At 46.2% G+C, this 18,827-nt stretch overlaps 1 protein-coding gene across 3 annotated transcripts in view; it reads left to right on the top strand.

The window, feature by feature from the left end:
* The first annotated feature begins 15,521 nt into the window (after nt 1–15,521).
* DNAJB6 (DnaJ heat shock protein family (Hsp40) member B6) overlaps nt 15,522–18,827 on the top strand; it is a 320,695-nt gene continuing 317,389 nt past the window's right edge. The window contains exon 1 of one of the 3 annotated variants that reach the window (XM_029588504.1): nt 15,522–15,766. The gene's annotated coding sequence lies outside the window, so the exon portion shown is untranslated. The remainder of the gene's footprint in view (nt 15,767–18,827) is intronic. The other 2 variants (XM_029588503.1, XM_029588505.1) reach the window with 2 other exon arrangements.

Here is an 18,827-nt window from a genome sequence, read left to right on the forward strand (position 1 = left end):
GATGCGAGGACAGAAACTCCTTATTTCCACTGCGAAGAAAAGCCCCCAAGGCCGCCACCTGAACCCGAAGAGAATTGTAAGCAAGACCCAAATCCAAACCTGCCTGCAAGAAGGAAAGGACTTGTGGCACTGAGGCCTGCATGGGAAGAATGTCATTCGCTCCACACCAATCCTCAAAGACCTTCCAGACCTCGAACATAGGTAACAGAGGTGGACATCTTACGTGCTTTCAGTAGCGTTGAAATAACCGGCTCCGGATAACCGCGCCTCCTCAACTGACGCCTCTCAAAAGCCAGGCTGCAAGACAAAAGCGATCTGCCTCCTTGAAAAATATTGGTCCCTGGCGTAGAAGACGTGGCAGCTGACCGAGACGAAGGGGACCCTCCACCGTCAAATTGCGCAGATCCGCGAACCACAGTCGTCGGGGCCACTCTGGCGCCACAAGGATCACCGGCCCTTGGTGTGCCTCTATCCTGCAGATGACCTTGCCCACGAGGGGCCATGGTGGGAAAACATATAGGAGACAGTGGCGCGGCCAGGACCAGCGCGTCCACGCCCTCGGCGCCACGCTCCCGCCTGCGGCTGAAGAAGCGGGCGGCCTTTGCAATTCCGGCGGTTTCCATTAGGTCTACGTGCGGTGTCCCCCATCGCCGTACTATTATCCACATCGCCTGCTGCGAGAGCTCCCACTCTCCGGGATCCAAGTTTTGTTGGCTGAGAAAGTCCACCTGTATGTTGTCCACTCCCGCTATATGCGAGGCTGCTAGTCGTTGGAGGTGAAGCTCTGCCCACTCCATCAATTTGTCGGTTTCCAGAGAGACCAACCGACTTCTCGTGCCTCCCTGGCGATTGATGTACGCCACTGTAGTCGCATTGTCTGATAGCACCCCGACTGCTTGATGGCATACTATGGGGAAGAAACCCTGTAACGCCAGACAGACCGCCCTGGTCTCCAAGCGGTTGATGGGCCACTTCGACTGTTCCTCCGTCCATCGACCCTGGAATGAGCTGTCCCGACAGACCGCTCCCCAGCCTGTGAGGCTGGGGAGCGGTCTGTCCAGCGACACCCCCTGAGCTAGGTGCCACGGTTCCAGCCACCAATGGAGACTGATGAAGGTTCCACTGGGAATCGGAAGGATTGCCTGGAAATCTCTCGACACCGGCTGCCACCGGGAAAGTAGGGATCTCTGCAGAGGCCTCAGATGTGCAAATGCCCAAGGAACCAGATCGATGGTCGAGGCCATGGTCCCCAGTACCTGCAGGTAGTCCCAGGCAGAGGGCATCTCGAGCGCCATAAATCCTTGAATCTGCTGACGCAGAGAATGAGCTCTGTCCGGATGCAGAAAAACCCTGGCATTCTTGGTGTCGAAGTGAGCTCTCAGAAAATCCAACGACTGGGATGGGACCAGGCTGCTCTTGGCGAAGTTGACAATCCATCCCAGAGATTGGAGAAGTTGTACCACTCTGTCGACTGCGAGGATACACTGCGCTCATGACTTTGCACAGATGAGCCAATCGTCTAGGTAAGGATGCACAAGGATGCCTTCCTTGCGCAAGGTTGCCGCCACTACCACCATGATCTTCGTGAAAACCCGTGGAGCTGTGGCCAGGCCAAAGGGAAGAGCGCGAAATTGGAAGTGTTGACCCAAAATTTTGAAGCGTAGGTAACGCTGATGAGCTTGACAAATTGGTATGTGGAGATACGCCTCCGTGAGATCCAACGAAGCCAAGAATTCTCCCGGATGAACTGCCGCTAACACTGAACGGAGTGTCTCCATGCGGAAACGAGGGACTCTGAGGGACCGGTTGACCTGCTTGAGGTCCAGGATAGGACGAAAAGTACCTTCCTTCTCGGGAACCACAAAGTAGATTGAATAATGCCTCCGGCCCAGTTTGGCGGCTGGCACCGGCACTATGGCCCCCAATTGAAGGAGACGATCGAGGGTCTGCCGCACGGCTCCCTGTTTGATTAAGGACCCGCAAGGGGAAAACAGGAACCGGTCCCGAGGAGCGCAAACAAAATCCAAAGCGTAACCGCGTCTTAGAATATCCAGAACCCATTGATCCGACGTGATTTGGACCCACTCTTCGTAGAAGAGAGAAAGACGACCCCCCAGTCGAGGGACCACCTCGCGGGTCCATCTGGCATCATTGGGTAGATTTAGCGGATGAACCAGCACCCTGCGCTTCCTTACCCTGGCGGCGCCCACGAAAGGGCCGGTTCCAGGAGTGCGAACGAGAAGAGGGAGCCCGAGGTGGCTGTTGCCTCTGAGGATGCGCTCTCCGCTGGTTACGATAACGGTTCTGGAGTAATTATATGATCTTGTCGAACGGGGTCGATCTTCGGGCAACTTGTGCACCGCGTTCTCATTAAGGGACTTGATGATCTGATCCAAGTCTTCACCAAAAAGATACCTACCCTTAAAAGGAAGGGACCCCAAACGTGTCTTGGAAGAGGCATCAGCCGACCAATTGCGAAGCCAAAGGAGCCGACGCGCTGAGACCGCCGCCACCATGGTTTGGGCTAGGACCCTTAAAAGATCATATAAAGCATCCGCTCCATAGGCAACCACGGCTTCCAGTCTGTCCGCCTGGTGAGCCTCAGCATCTGGTAAGGACTGGGAGGTGAGAAGCTGCTGCACCCACCGAAGACCCGCTCGCTGTGCGAGGGAACAGCAGATAGCCGCCCGCATCCCTAAGGCCGAGACCTCAAAGATACGCTTGAAGTAAACCTCCAGCTTCTGATCCTGCATATCCTTCAACGCCGTCCCTCCAGTGACAGGAATAGTGGTATGCTTTGTGACCGCTGATACCGCAGAATCTACGGCGGGAACTTTGAGAATTTCCAAAAAATTGGCCGGCAGAGGATACAATTTTTCCATGGCTCTACCGACCCTAAGGTTGGCCTCCAGGGAATCCCATTCCCGAGTGATCAACTGCAAGATCTTGTGATGAGTGGGAAAAGACTTGGCTAGAGGCCGCAGTCCTGCTAGGAGGGGGTCCCCCTTCTTGAGAGCCGGTTCAGGCCCCACCGGTTCCGGAGGGGGATCAATATCCATTTTCTGGAGGATGTAGGGAATGAGGTCATCTAACTCCGCCGCTTGGAAGATGCGGAGGACCCTAGGGTCGTCGCCCTCCACCTGGGCCACCAAGGTGGGGTCGTCCACGTCAGGGTTCTGAGATTGTCCTTCCCCCGAAGAAGTCTGTATTATCTATGGTGTCCCGGTAGGGCCACGAGATGTCCCCGTTCCCCCGCCTACTAAAGGGGGGCAAGCCTGAGGGAGGGTCCCACCCAGGACGGGGGTAGGAAATGGTATCTTGGGGGGAGAGGGTCCCCAGGTCCCGAAGGTCGTGTCTCTGCTCTGAAGAAAAGCCCTGTGCATCAGGACTATGAATTCAGGGGAAAAGGCCTGGCATCCTGAGAGGTCACCCACCGGGGGATTCCCCCCTCTGCCTACCAGGATTAGACTCGGAGTAAGGGTCCAAAACGGGCCTAGAAGGGCCCGTTTTGGACCCTTACTCCGTGGGGAACGGATTATCCGTGTCCTCCTCGGAAAGCGCGGCATCAGAACCTTGCAACAAAATGGCCACCGTTCCCGCGTTGAGAGGGAACGGGGTCTGGCGCTTCCTTCCCACGCGGTCTGCAGCTCGAACGTCCTTGTTAGTAGCTGGCGCACATTCCCCCTCGGGGAAACAGCCTGAGCACAGACCCTCTTCAGAAAATAATCCGGCCCTGTCGGAGCCCTCACAAGGCGCCGCGGACTGCATCGCCGCAGGGAGAGAGAGAGGGGGGGAAGCTCTACAGGTGGCTCACGCCTAAAATGAGCGCCGACCCGGCAACGGACGCTTGCTGCGGTCCCCCACAGACTTGAAGAAGAACTGACGGGGAATTACCCTCCCGACAGCAGGCAGCCCCGGGGAATGGTGCTTCGCGGGGCCGCAGGTCGGGACGTCTGTCGCTCCCCAAAAGGGAGGGGGAGAAACCTGGGTCAGGAGGGAGAGGCCGGCGCTACCGACTTTCACCTCAGAGAGCCGAACGGAGTCCAAAAAATTGCAGTCTTCTGCTGAAAAAGAAGATGAAACAAAAATACACTTACCCCAACTGAGCCCTCAGTGAGGAAAATGAGAAAAGAAAGAAAGAAAACAGGTAACAGCCTGTCAGCAAGTCACCAGGCTAGAGAGCGATGAGCCAGCACCAGCGGAGAGCTCTCCCCCTGCTGTAAGAGGAGCCTTAGCAAAGTGACCTAAACTGTAAATTTAAAACTTCCTTTTTTTTTTTTTAAACTTGATCCCCCTGAGGAGGTAGCCCTAAGCTAACAAGCTGGGGACCACAAGTCCCCTGCTCACATCTGCTGGAGTCAGAATGTTACTGAGAGCTGTTACAGGGGAGGCGTGGTTATATGGGTCCTCCCCTGGGAATTTTGTGTTCTGACTCCATCTGCTGGACATGGAACATAACCCACCGTCTGGAATGATCCTGGTATGTACAGGGAAGGACAGCTTTCTGCCACGGTGTCTCCATGCCACTTCTCTCAGATGTCCCTGAGCCGGCTTGACGCTGCGGATCCGCTATGTTCCCGATGACGCACGCGCGCTCCGAAGTATGTGCCAATGGAGGCGCGAACCTCAGGGGCCTCCCCCGGTATTGACGTCATCTGCTTCCAACATAAAAGGTCTTCCACTTGCGCTTATGATTTGAATTAGCAAGGACTACGAATTGTACTTGGTCTAGGATACGAATTCGTCCAAGCTACTCTGCCTCCTCGAACTTACCAGAGGTACCTGCTCCTCGGGGGCCTCGCTCTCTTTTCTCTATTTCAGATTGCAGATAGGAACTGGTACTCGCTCCTTGAGGGCCCATGTTCCTGAAGATTCTTTACTGCCTGGAAGCCATTACAGATACAGACAATTGTAAGTTACCATTGCTCTCTCAGAGCTTTCCCTGGAACCAGGTACTTGCTTCTCGAGGGTCTAATTCCTTCCAGCTACTGAGCCTCTTTAAGAATCTATGTGAGTGTGTCATCTACTACTGGCTATGTATACAGCATAATCTGTCTAGTCACTATCTATAGTCTCTCTACAGCTCAGCAACCCTGGGATTGCAGTTCCAGTATCTGAGGGACTTCAGCCTTGCCAGGCATATCAGCTCACTACTGCCACCTCTGGTGGTTCTACTAACCTGTCTAATAAAAGGACTATCTGTATCTGTCTCCATACCCAAGCCTAGCCGGTGGTTCCTCTCAGGATATCCTACTGGGGGGGCTGTCATCTGCCATCGGCCCAAGGTTTCACCTATTTACATTAGAGTGCTCACTCCTCCCACTTCAGGAGCTGAGCACAACAGACTGCTAACTCTCATCTGCTTGCTCCTCTCATCAGCATAGCAGATCCTAACAGATTGCTAACTCCTCCCCTCTGGCGGAGCATATTATAACAGATTGCTAACTCCTCCCCTCTGGAGGAGCAGATCATAACAGATTGCTAGCTCCTCCCCTCTGGAGGAGCAGATCGTAACATTCGGTGACTTAAATTATCATAGCCACACCCCTTTTCCTTATCACAGTTATTATTCATGCAAAAATTATCACATTTTGATGAATCTAGGCCTCAATCAGCAAAAGAATTATAGAAATAAAATTTACTATGAAACAAAAGACCAAAATCTCAATTATTCTTGCCTTGTCTCTTGTATTCATTAAATGGAATATCTCTTGTCACTGTCCAGCAAGGGTCTGCAAGCATTGATGGGTTCCATTTGCCCTGATACCATTTTTCCATTGCTACTATGTCCTGGTGAAATTACTCTCCATGCTTATTGTTCACTGCTCCATAGTTTGGTGGAAAAAAATCGAGATGAGAGTACAAAATATGGAGAAATTACTTCTTACGTGATTTATTTTTTTATTTATTTTTATTTATTTAAGGTCTCTTTTATACCGACATCCGTTGACACATCGCATCGGTTTACAAAAAACAAAAACATTTGGGCAGAGCCCTTACATATAACAGCGGAACAGGATTAACTTTTGGGCAGGGCCCTTACATATAACCAATAGAGTGATCATTTCCTTTCCTCTAATGAAGGCAGGCCAATCCCCACAAGTGGGTTGTGCTCCTCTACCAGAAGATGGAGATGGAGTTAAAGCTGATGTCATAGACATATAGCTCTGCCCCGACATCAGCCTGCCAGAATTCTCTGGAAAAGCCAAACTGTGGACAAACTGGTTATAATTGAAAATGATTATTAATAATCAACCACACATGCTTCCAACCTAATAGGGAACACTGAGCTCAGACAAAAGTATTAAATAAAATAAAATAAATAAGTATTAAATAAAATAAAATAAATAAATACACTGAGGGACCGATAAGACCCTTACCAGTCCTCCAACAAACAGGAACAACACTGCAATGTCTGCACCTAAAGTGTGCACGAAAGGCAAAAATCGGCAGCCGAACGCAGGTCGGGGATTGGCCTGCCTTCATTAGAGGAAAGGAAATTATCAAGTAAGTAGTAATTTCTCCTTCCTCTGCACTCAGGCAGGCCAATCTCCACAAGTGGGATGTACCATAGCTACTTCCGAACAAGGTGGGAGGCTGCTCAGGGTCCAGTTACCACTGCACGCGCGAACGCTGCACCCTTCAGAGCTAGAGTGTCCAAACAGTAATGCTTGGAAAGGTATGCAAGGAAGACCACATCGCTTGCTTGGCAAAACTCGGCTGGAGACAATAATCAAGGCTCCGCCCACGATATCATTTGAGCTCTAATGGAATGTGGTCTGCTTAGAGAAAGGAATCTCGGCTGTGCTGACATCATTTTTCCAACAGGTTACAAGTGCTTGTCTTGTCAGTTCCCCTTGTTTACCTCCACTATTGATCAGAAACAGCCAATCCTACTTTCTGAAAGATTTAGAAATTGTCAATTACTTCATCAGATGCTGCTTGACATCCAAGGCCCGCAAAAGATGATATGCATAGCACTTATCCCTGTCCAGCATGGGCAGGGAAAATAAGTGATCCAATTGAAACTCTTGAAATCACTATCGGCAAAAGAAGTCATACACCAAAACGTCCTACAAGAAGAAGATTATGCATCTTGGAAATTCTGCCTTGCTGAACAGATTGTTGCAAGAAAATACTGCAGTAAGGCAAGTAGCAGCAAGGAAAAACCATGCATTGAAAGAAAGGTGAGAACCACTCAAGAACCGGAATACGTCTGGATGAGAGGACAATGGCCCAACATTGACTTGCCTCCTATAACAAGCAAGAGTTGCTACTTGAACCTTCAGGGTAGTAAGGGCCAAGTCTTTAAGCAAATCTTCCAGCAGAAATTCCAAAATTAAAGGAATTTCCCCTTGATAGGCTGACAGCTTTGCTCCTCACACCAGGCCTCTCAACTCCCTGACTGTAACAAGGCCAGAGACACAGAAACAATTCCTTTTGGCCTGGAGCAAAGTGGAAATCACTGCAAAAGGATAACCATGCTTCAACATCCAGGTCCTATCGAGGGCTAATCATATGATAAAAACAACCCGGATTATCGTGTGGAACGGGTCCCTGATGAACCTGATACGTCCTGAGCGGCAGCATTACAGGACTGCCCACCAGCAGCCTCTGCAGAATAGCCTATTATGTAAGATCCAGGTAGGGTCAAAGGACCCCACCTCCTTCTTGGGAATGACAGAAAAAGGAAATAGTGGCCTACATGGCCAAAAGCCTCCTGAAGGTAGTTGCCACCATCACTCTCCTCTGCAGAGTTGCATGGAAAGCCCATAAAAGGAATCCAGAAAAATCTGGAGGAATTCCAGAGCATAGCTGTCCATTATCACCTTTAGGACCCACTAGTCCATCATAATCTGCACCCACCTCCATAGATGAGTCCCTGCACCTTCATTGTGAAGATCGAGGAGCTCTGGTTCCGAAGTCTGCATCCTTACAAGACTTTCTAAGTCAAAAGGCCTGAGACCTTCAAAAGGGATGAGATTTTAAGTAGAGGCTCCTCTGTAAGGGCGCAAATAAAACAGAACTCTGAAAGGATAACCTTGCGAGATTGGACTTGCAAACCATGTCTGCCGACCAATTTTGTAGCCGGATCTGGCAACTAGTTGCTATCATGGAAGCCATCTCTCTGGAGACAGTCCGCACCAAGTCACGGTCCATATTGGCTAAGAATGCAGCCCCTGAAGCTTATACCAATCTGCCATCGGACTCTGCTCCATGCATCTCTTCAGAGTGACGCAAACCAGTCCGAGCTACCGCAGAACAACAAGATACAATCTACAAATGCACTGCCATGGCCTCAAGGGTCTGCATAAAGATAGTCTCAATCTATCTATCCTGAGCATCATTTAGAACTGCCCCTTCTTACCCCAGGATGGTGATTCGTTTGTTAACAGCACTTACCAAGGTAGCCACCTTCGGGAATCGGAAAGGTTCCCTTGACTTTGCCCGAAGAGGTTCAGTCATTCTAAAGCGCTCCTCTTTGAAGTTAGCTTCAGAGGCGCTCCATTCAAGGTCAACCAAATCTTTAATCGTACCCAGGAGGGGAAGAAGCATGACACCTTGCATTGGATGACCAATATGGGGTCCTCTTTGGCACACATCATAGAATCATCCCCAACCACACCAAGCGTCATCCAAGTCTGAGACAACAGACTTGGCAACACATCTCTGTGAAAGAATCAGAACAGAGACCGATGTGGCTCCAAATCCTGTCAGAGTCATCTGATGTATCCTCATCCACATCCTTCTGAACATTACCAGGCATCGCCTCACCGTGGCGCTTACACACAAGGGCTGAAAAGTGGGAGCCCTGAGCACATAAACCCAACATAGAAGGGTTCCATGGCTCCACTGGACAACCTTGCAGAAAGGTCTGAAGACCCTGGAAAAAACTTCCACCCAGAAAAAAAGAGGATGGATTCACACCGGGGCCCACAGGCCCAAATGTAACATTATCTGACTGACCCACATCTCTCGTAGATGTCTCGATCATGGGAAATAAAGTAGGAGGGGATACATTAGTTGTATCACTTTCCGCGTCAGTCCCCTTAGTCTGAGGGGATGGCCCAGCGTCAGCCACATCCATAATAGGAAAATCATCTTATCCAAAAAGCGCCTACACAGGCTTAGAGAAAGCAATGGCTGTATTGCCCTTATATGGCAAGCCACATAGATAACTAGACTCTGAAACTTCTATGTCTCCGCGCTATAGCTGTCTGATACTGTATGCTAGACAGCCGTCTGCGCACACCAACCATGTACAGGAGTACAGGCGCAATACATGCCCACCAAAGGGGTGCTGTAAACTGTGCCTAAATAGTATGCGCTCAGATAGCATGCGCTGATAGCATGCACCTAGATGGAATGTGCCCGGATAGTATGCGCTAATAATATGTGCCCAAACAGCACGGGCCCAGATCGTATGCGTTCAAGTGCCTGCGTGCAATTAACCTACATGCTCAAAACCCCCACACTCAAGAACACACACAAATACAGCCATGGCCTTACGTACCCAAGTACATGCACACTTACGTCTATGCACTGCCGTAAGGCGCATTCACCTGCCAGCGTGGGAAAAAAGGCCGCTATGGCCTACCACATAGTTGAAGATACCAAGCCTTTGGTGCAGGGCCTAGCCAAGGGCTGCTCAATCTGCTGAACCCACACTGCCTCTGCTCTAAACTGAACTCCGCAGAGAAGTGTGAGGAAAGGGAGGGGGGAGAACACTGAATGCTCAGTGCCAAGGGAGGAGACCAAGGAAGAAGGAAAGTAAACCTTCCCTACACTTTTTTTTTTTTTTTTTGTGTACCTGAACTCAGCCTTCCCTGGTAGAAAGTATGAATAGCTTTCCAGCTACGGGGGGAGAGGACACAAGCTGTCACCGCTGAACCCTCCTTCTGGCTCCAACTTTTTTTTTTTTTTTGAAGTCCACACCTGAGGTAGGCTTCTGAACTGAAAATGCTCAACTGAAGGAGGGACCCACTGGTGTCACCTCAGGAACTCAAGCAGTGTCCGAAAATCTTCCATCTTCTATTTTCTCATTATATTTTACCACAAGCAATCCCCAGAAGGGAAATGCATGTCCGCCATCTGCTGGAGATGGGGAATACTGGTGGGCTGATGTCGAGGCAGGGCTATATGTCCTTGATGTCAACTTTTACTCCATCTCCATCTGCTGGTGGAGGTGCACAATCCACTTGTGGGGACTGGTTTGCCTGAATGCAGAGGAAATATCTTTACTGACATGTTGCAGCCAAGGCTTTTGTAGGCTTTGAGGTTTTCCACCAACTCCTTGTCTGCCTTGTTGTTTCCGAGAAAATTTGTTACCACTAACTGGAAAGCCTTCCACTTCATCTCTTCCTTGCCACACAATGCACATTAAATGCATCATCTCGAAGAAGTTCACAAATCTGAGGGCCAACAAATATACCTTCACTTAACTTTGGAAATTTACCACCTAGATACTTGAAGGATGCTTTAGTTTTATCTATGGCCTTGAAAAAGTTCTTTATCAGACCCAGCTTGACGTGTAAGGGTGGTAACAAAATCTTCCTTGATTCAAGAAGTGTTGGATGCTGAACATTTTTCCTCCATGATTTCTAGGAATAACATAATGCAATTCATATCATGTATGATGCAATTTGAGCTTCGGATTGCATCAATTCATTGTTGTACCCAAAAAGCAAATACTGTCGAAACCCAGTCATAGATTTATTCATAGATTCTATCAAAGATGTATATTAGTTATTTCTGGTTTAATTTGAGATTGTGATGAACTGACCCTGATTTCCCTCTTTTTGCATGTGTGGGACCAGAGAGGGTGCCCTTCAAGTTTTTTCTCTGTCTCCATCTGCTGGAAGGGAGGCATAACCACAGTCTGGTCTGATCTGGGTATGAACAGGGAATTCTGGTTTAATTTGAGATTGTGATAAAGGATTTCCCTCTTTTTGCATGTGTGGGACCAGGAATTTAGCCTGGTCCATCTTAACTCCTACAGAGGGAGAGAGCTCTGTGGGCAGGACCCTACCGAGAGGAGAATAAGAGTGTAAGCCCAGCTGGGATCAGGAGGCCCCCTATGTCTCCAGCAGAAGGCAGCTCCTGTAAAACATCTCTGACCTAACTTGAATCTACTGGATGTGTACTGCAAAGGTAGGCAGTCATTGTTGTGCTTGAAGTGTTGTTAAATGTTAATAAAGTAAAACTGCAAGAATAAAAGCTGGAATCAGCATGTTTTTTGACTCCAGAGTAAAGATTTGCTTAACAATCCTCAGAGATCCTTTCCCTTCTTAGCTCACTTATCTTCCACAATTCCCAAGTCAACAGTCATATATACTAACTGTACCATTTCTTGAAAACTACAGTGAAATCAACAATTTTAAGCATCATTTTCATTCTTAGTGACCCAGATTTGGTAAAATTTGACTACATTTATTTTGGAAGCATTTTAGCTGTAGACAGTGTTATGTGCATACTTTTTTTTTTTTTAATTTTTAATTTATTGCTTTTTAAGAATATACAAGTACACACTTGACAGAAATATCTCAAGTACAAATATAATTGAAAATAACAATATTAATATTACCATAAGGCAATGGTCTTAATTGTACTCAATCTTAATAAAAGAAAAACGGGAGAGCAGAAACAAGGAGCGTTCAGTATTGGAAATAAAGAAAACAGGCAAACAGAAAAACATCCTGAAATCCTCCACCCTCTTCATTCATGTTCACCTAAAATAGTAAGCTTACTGGGGGTTGGCATGAGTGTCCAGGAAGTCCCTTAATTGTGCTGGTTCGAGAAATATATATCTATGTTCCCCACACTTTATATGACATTTGCATGGAAATTGTAGTTTAAAAGTTCCCCCCTTCTGGAGAACTTCCACTCTCATATTTAGAAATAATTTTCTCCGCTGTTGTGTCTGTTTAATTAGGTCCGGATAGCACCAAATCTTTTGTCTGAAAAATAAAGTTTGGTTGTTTCGGAAAAACTGTTTAAAGACATTATTTTTGTCCATCAAAAAAGCAAAAGAAACTAATAGTGGCCTCCTTTGGGAGACCACCATTTCTTGCGACAAATTCAAAAGAGTTGTTAGATCAGGTAATGATATTTCTTCCTGGTTACCTTGATTAGGGTCAGAAGGAAATAGGTAATAAGCTTTTGTAACAACCGGTTTAATTTCTTCAGGAATTTTTAGTACTTGAGATACATACAATTTGAAAATGTCCAGTGGAGCAATGTTTCTAAAGACAGGAAAGTTAATAAACCTAAGGTTATGAGCTCTCAAGTTGTTTTCAATTCTTTCCAATCTCTTATTAGCTTCTATATCACTTTTTACCAGATTTGCCTGGATTTTCTCAAACGCATCTATCCGTCGTTCTGTTTTTTTCATTTTTTCTTTTTGAATAACCAATTCCAAAGCATTCTGTTCAGTTTGGACTTTTATACTTTGCACATCACTTGATAAAGCGGCAATGGCAGTCTCTAAAGATTTAAGCGCGTTCCAGATCATGGACAAAGTTATTTCCCCTGGGGGAGTCATTATCACAGTATGTTTGACTTCCCGGGCCTCAGCTTCCCTTCCTCCACTTACTACTTCACCGGCGCCTTTGCTTGATTTCAACGGGCCGCCTCCTGGAGCTGGCTCCAAGACCGCGGCCTCCACTCCTCCTTGCGGAACCGGACTGCCCCGCTCCATATTGGCAAGTCTCCCCGTTGTTATTCCATGTGCCGCCAGCTCTACCCCTCCGTTACTCTCTTTGGAGGGGGGGTGGCGTCCGACTGCCTTTGATCTTCTCCACGGCCCGGCAGCGGTGGTCTAGTCGGTGAGCCGGGACTCAAAGATAATTCAGTCAGAGGGGAATACCCTCGCTCTTCGGCAGCCCCTTCAGCGACCTGGTCTCCCGGCGTTGGTGGGGGAAGTGTGGCGAAGAAGCTACCTATTCGTGGCTGGGAAGCTTCGGTCGGAGTGGAGGAACTTTCTCCACAACGAACCCTAGCTTTCCGCTTGGTATGTGGCATGCTGGAAATAAATTTGAAGAAAAAGTCAGGAGCTCCCTCTGCACACGTCTATTCAGGACGCCATCTTAGAAGCTCCCCGCATACTTTTAAGTGAACTCACACGAGGAGTTCCAGGAAGCATAGTTGGGGCAGGGAAAGGATTTATGCACATATTTTTGAATTTATGTTAATAATTCTACATGCATGCAATTATACTTGCTTTCTAGGGTCACCTATGGATTTTCAGAGTGGACTTAATGTATATAACTCTACTTTGAAAATTCAGGCTAAAGTCTGCCAGTACAAAGTACACACAGACTTCAGCCTTATGCGGGCTGTTTGAAAATTACCCTATGTCTATTATAAATTATATTTGTAATAAATAAGAGATTGAAGTACTTTATTCTTTTAGTGCTGGTTCTTGCACTTACAGATGAATTTTCAAATGTTATGCATGTAAAATTTAGCACTTGCACGCATAAGCTAGCATACATGTGAGAACATACTATTTAAAACACTGCAATATTACATGCATTCCATGCATTAAGCAAGGTGGAAGGAAGGCAAAACGATTACCGGCATGGTTAAAAGGTGAGGTGAAAGAGGCTATTTTAGCCAAAAAAAAATCCTTCAAAAATTGGAAGAAGGATCCATCTGAAGAAAATAGGAAAAAGCATAAGCATTGTCAAGTTAAGAGTAAAACATTGATAAGCAATTAGCACATTTAAGACTAATCGGAGAAAATTATTTTTCACTCAATTCAAAATTAAGCTCTGGAATTTGTTGCCAGAGGATGTGGTTAGTGCAGTTAGTGTTTCTGGGTTTAAAAAAGGTTTGGATAAGTTCTTGAAAGAGAAGTTCATTAACTGCTATTAATCAAGTTGACTTAGGGAATGGCATCTGCTATTACTGGCATCAGTAGCATGGGATCTTCTTGGTGTTTGGGTACTTGCCAGGTTCTTGTGGCCTGGTTTGGCCTCTGTTGGAAACAGGATGCTGGGCTTGATGGACCCTTGGTCTGACCCAGCATGGCAATTTCTTATGTTCTTATAAATCAAGGTCTGCGAGTAAATTTGCATGTGTAAAAAAAGGGACTGCCCAGGAGCATTTTGAGGAGGGGCCAACATTTACACAAATAAGTTATTTTACAACCCTGCCAAAGTGTATATTTACTCCTGCTCAATATGTGGTGCAAATGATTGTAAACATCTAAAAATGTGAAAAAGTGACTGGATCTGGGTAAAATGGGGGACTTCAGGCTGAAGTGCCAGAAGGGTCTGAACGAGCTGCCGATGGACTGGTAGCTTAATAGGTAAAACTGGTTCTTTCATTGCTGCACACGTCATATAATTCCGACTTCCACGTGTAAAAGCTAATTTACAGGGGGTAAAAGCAGCTAATTAAAGAGTAAAATCTACTTGCAAATTCTTTTAAAATTTGAAGTCCAAGGGGCAGATTTTAAAAGGTACGCGTGTGGCCTACATTTGTGCGCACTACCCGGCGCTCACAAATGTACGCCCGATTTTATAACATGTGCGTGCAGGCACGCGCATGTTATAAAATCAGGGGTTGGCGTGCGCAAGGGGGTGCACACTAGTGCACCTTGTGTGTTGAGCCCTCGGGGAGACCAGCTGGCTTTTCCGTTCCCTCCTGCCCCCCCAGCCCGAAAAAAAACCCCCTGTACCTTATTTCACAAGTTATGCCTGCTGGCTGACTGCCAGCACACAATTCCCCGGCCCAGCAGAGGGCTCTGGCCATGCCCCTTTTTCAAGCCCCGGGACTTACATGCACTGCCGGGCCTTTTGAAAATAGGCCCGGTGTGTGTAACCCCCCCCCCGAAAATCTGCCCCCAAATGCGCAGGTATATCATTTGCATGCTATCTGGCTAAATTCCAATTTATCTAGCTAAGTAGTGCTTTTGCTGCTAAGACAGACACATTTGAACTTATCTGGATAAGCAGCAGCACATATCCAGCTATGTTCCTATTTATCCAGCTAAGCAGTAGGTGCAACTTTAATTATATTTGAAAAGCCTGACTTGTTCTTCTAAGCAGTGCTTTTCAGACTTTTATCTGGATAAGTTCACACTTGTGCAGTTTATGGTTTTTGCACACATAAGCCCTTGTATAATGTATTTGATAACCACCGCCTATCTTTTCCATGCAGATTATAAAATACAGTTAACTTTGTGTGCATACATAGTTTTGAAAGTTATCCTTCCTAGGTGTAAGATAATATTTGCTTTTATGGAGGGGGAGAGAGTGGGGGTGAGTATGTTAGAATATAAAAGAAAAAATGTTCTTCTTTTTCGATATATGGGCGCCTTGGAGTAGCCCTGGATCCATCTGCATACAGAATCGGTCTTAAAACTAGTAACAGCAGCTTCTATTGTCTGCCAGGAATATAATTACTGGATCTGCAGGCGGCTGCTACTGTTCTTGATTAGCAGCTCTCCCGTCTTTACAGGCGCAGGCCAGATCAAAGGGGGCCGTCGCATTCCTTTCTCACCTCACCCGTTCCCGCCTCACCGCTGAGCTTTCTAGCAATTTCCAGCTGGCGAGGGTCTTTGCGTGCGGCGGAAGTGAAGCAGCGCATCCGGGCTCAGTTGCTGACGTCGTTCTGTTTCCTGACGACTCTCGGTTGCCGAGTAGAGAAAGGAGAGCCAGGTACCGTTTGCAGCAGAAGCAAGAGCAGGAAGCGCACTGTACTGTGTTGTGGAGCCCGCAGTGCAGTTACTTGATCTCTCTCTCTCTCGCCGAATACAGAGGTGAGTGTAATGGCTTCACGGGCCTAGGTTGTTGTTGTTGTAAGGGAGAGCGTGCGGCTTCGGATTTTACTTTATTGTGTGTCCGCTAAGGAAGGCGGCGGCGCCTTGAGTGGTATTAACGGCGCAGCGTAGGCCGGAGGCCCGGAACGGGGTTTATTCTTATTTTTCTCTCAGACCAGACTTGGGGGGGCGAGCTTCGGGCATTATTTGCGTCCGCGCTCGAGCCAGTGTCTTTCTTTTTCTGCTCCTGCTCTCTTTGCTTTTGTTTCTCTTTTGTTAGGCCGTGGGCACTGCTCAACTACTCGGATGTTTTGGGGGGGGGGGTTTCCCTGCGGCGGGAAAGGAAGAGGAGGGCGATACCTGTGGGTTAGTTATTTAAATCTGTCTGAAGTTTGCTTTTGTCTTAGTTTTGTCCCCCTAACCTAAAAAAAAAAAACAAAGTGTAATTGTGTGGGGTGGTGGAAAAGGAGCGCGACCGCCTTCGTTTTACCGCAGTTTTGTCTTGAGCTGTTTAGGTCTCTGGCCGTAGTCTGTTTACATAACTTGCCTTTTATTTAAAAGTGAAGATTTTTGTTTTGCTTTATTACATGTTTAGACTGATTATTGAGAATTTCAGTTTGTAGTGTCTAGAACACTATTTTTATGTGTACGGTTAATTTTTTTTCTAGTGTTTTACTTGATTTTAATTTCTCCCCGTAATGCTCACCTAATGGAAGCATTTGGGGCTTAAGAAGGTATTTTTACAGAGTAAAAGAGAAGCAGATTCCTAGGTACATAATATGGTTTAGGGTTTTGACAGATTTCTCAATTTTTTTAGATGCTTTATTTCTTTAGAACAGACTAGCATACACGCACAACAAAAACGCACACAACAAAATTATACTGTTCATAACATCTCATTAAAAAAAAAAAAGCTATTTATTTACCTTTTTTTTCCATTGTGGAGATGCTTATATTCCAACAAGTAGCAGATGAAGTGGTAATAGTGAATGAAGCTTGTTACACATTCAGACTCTTAAAATACAACCAGTATTTTTCCCAAATCTGCTTCAGTGTGGAAGAGAAGTTCCACAAGGTTGCAATGGTGAATCTAGCAGCTTGTAACACTTGTTTTATAAGCATCTTACTTTTGTTTAGCAACTGTTTGGCTCCCCCACCAGCCCAGTGGGCAGAGACTAGGTGTAAACTCCATGGTTTCCTCTACAGTGTTACTGATTATTATTTTAATGTGGTTCCGAAAGGTCTCCACCTCCACACAGTTCCTCTATACGTGCATGTATGACCTCGCTTCATCACATCCCCCTCCAACAAACTTTAGTTACCGGTAATTGGGGAGAGAACCTAGTTCAGTACAGAGGTATCTGTGTGGTACAGAAGTTTGACCAACAGTTCCAACCTTCAACTGAAGAATAATTTTTTTGGGCTTCCCTCCATCTTCTTTTCTATGCTTCATAATTTAATTTGCACCCCAGGTCTCTGCCATTGTGCCAATATCAGGAGAGAAGGTGCTAACTTCAACAAAGATCACCATTTTGTAAACTGAGATTGCCTTTTTTGGTGTGTCTTGCAAAAAATGCCTTTTCAGCTTGAAACAGTGTTCCAAGCATCAACCTCCTCGATCTGTGTCTTTGTAAAGTCTCTCACGGCCTTTTATAGAACAGTTGCGATTCTTTCCATATAACATATTCTGATCTAAATGCACTAAAGGATTTAAGCTTACCATATTCCCATAACTGACCCAAAAATCTAAAGCCCTCTTCCTACCATTCATCTGCATCCTTACAAAAAGAATGTATGAACATTTGCTGGTGGTTGTGCCTTAGTGGAGAGATCAAAAAACGTTTTCTGCGTAACCCTCAGGCCTCTCTCTATACAGTGCTCTTTGCTCAACTGTACTGTTATCCATATCAAGTAATCCTTCCCCTCTCAGGGCTGGACATTCCTGTTGCAGATCCAGCATTCAAAACTGGGAAAAGTGAAAAAATCCCTTCAATCCAAAAAACTAGTTTTCAAAGTCAAAACCACTCCAGCCTTTCATTCAGAAATGTACAAAAATCACAGCTGTCTGCACATCTTGTTTTACTCCTTCAGCAAAGGTGAAAAAAATCAAATCCAGTTCATTTAGATACCAGGGGAATCCTTACTGTAGGAACTGTCTCTATTCAGTTTTTGAAAAGTATCAAAATCCACACAGCTCAAAAATCCACTCCTTGGGGGAATCCACTTCAAGACAGAGAAATCGCTCTCCTAGTCAGTCTATCAGGGAGATACAAAGAACCAAATCTCAAGCTAGGGGGAAGTTTTATAGTCCCCTTAAGCCTTCCTACAAAAAGGTGGGGATAAGTGCAAAGGAATATTGACAAAAATAAACTCTCCCTACTGTGCTAAAAAATAGAGCAAGAGCTTAGTGATGGGCAAAGCTGGGTCACCTAAAGGTCTGAAAAATTATTTAGGATGCATATACCCAAACACAGGATGCTGTTCATGGGCCAGTTTAAAATTTGAAAAGCAGGAAACAGTTCTGACTTTAAGAAATTGACTTTGTATCCTGAAATTGCATCCTATTCTTTCAGATGGGTCAGGACCCTAGGCCTTAAACTTCTTGGATTTGTCAAAAATGAAATTGCATATTCCTGTTCCCCAATCTTATAGGTCAGCGTGGATTTTTTGGGCTAAAACATCAATCACCAGGTCAAAAAGTAGAAGGGCCTTGTTTCTTGCCTTTCTGTATAGAAAAGAAGCTAGATAAGGATCAAGTTGTCAGAATCCTAGGCTTTGGATGAGTATATAGTGCCTTTAACATCAGAACTGATCAAGTTAGGACTATTTTTTCCAGACAGCAAATAAGAATAACTATTGAAGCCTGTTGAAGTTTTTTTCTGCATCTAATGCAATTTTATCATGTTTCACTATTATAACATTAAATAATCTGTCAGTATTTATGGTAGAGGACCTGTTTTGGATAAAACCTGTTTAGTATGGTGCAACAAGGTCCTCTACCCTTACTCTTCCTCTGGAGGATTTTGTCTAATATTTTCATTTCTGAATTAAGCAGTGAGGT

Source organism: Rhinatrema bivittatum, chromosome 2, assembly GCF_901001135.1.
Source record: "Rhinatrema bivittatum chromosome 2, aRhiBiv1.1, whole genome shotgun sequence".
Taxonomy (NCBI): Eukaryota; Metazoa; Chordata; class Amphibia; order Gymnophiona; family Rhinatrematidae; genus Rhinatrema; species Rhinatrema bivittatum.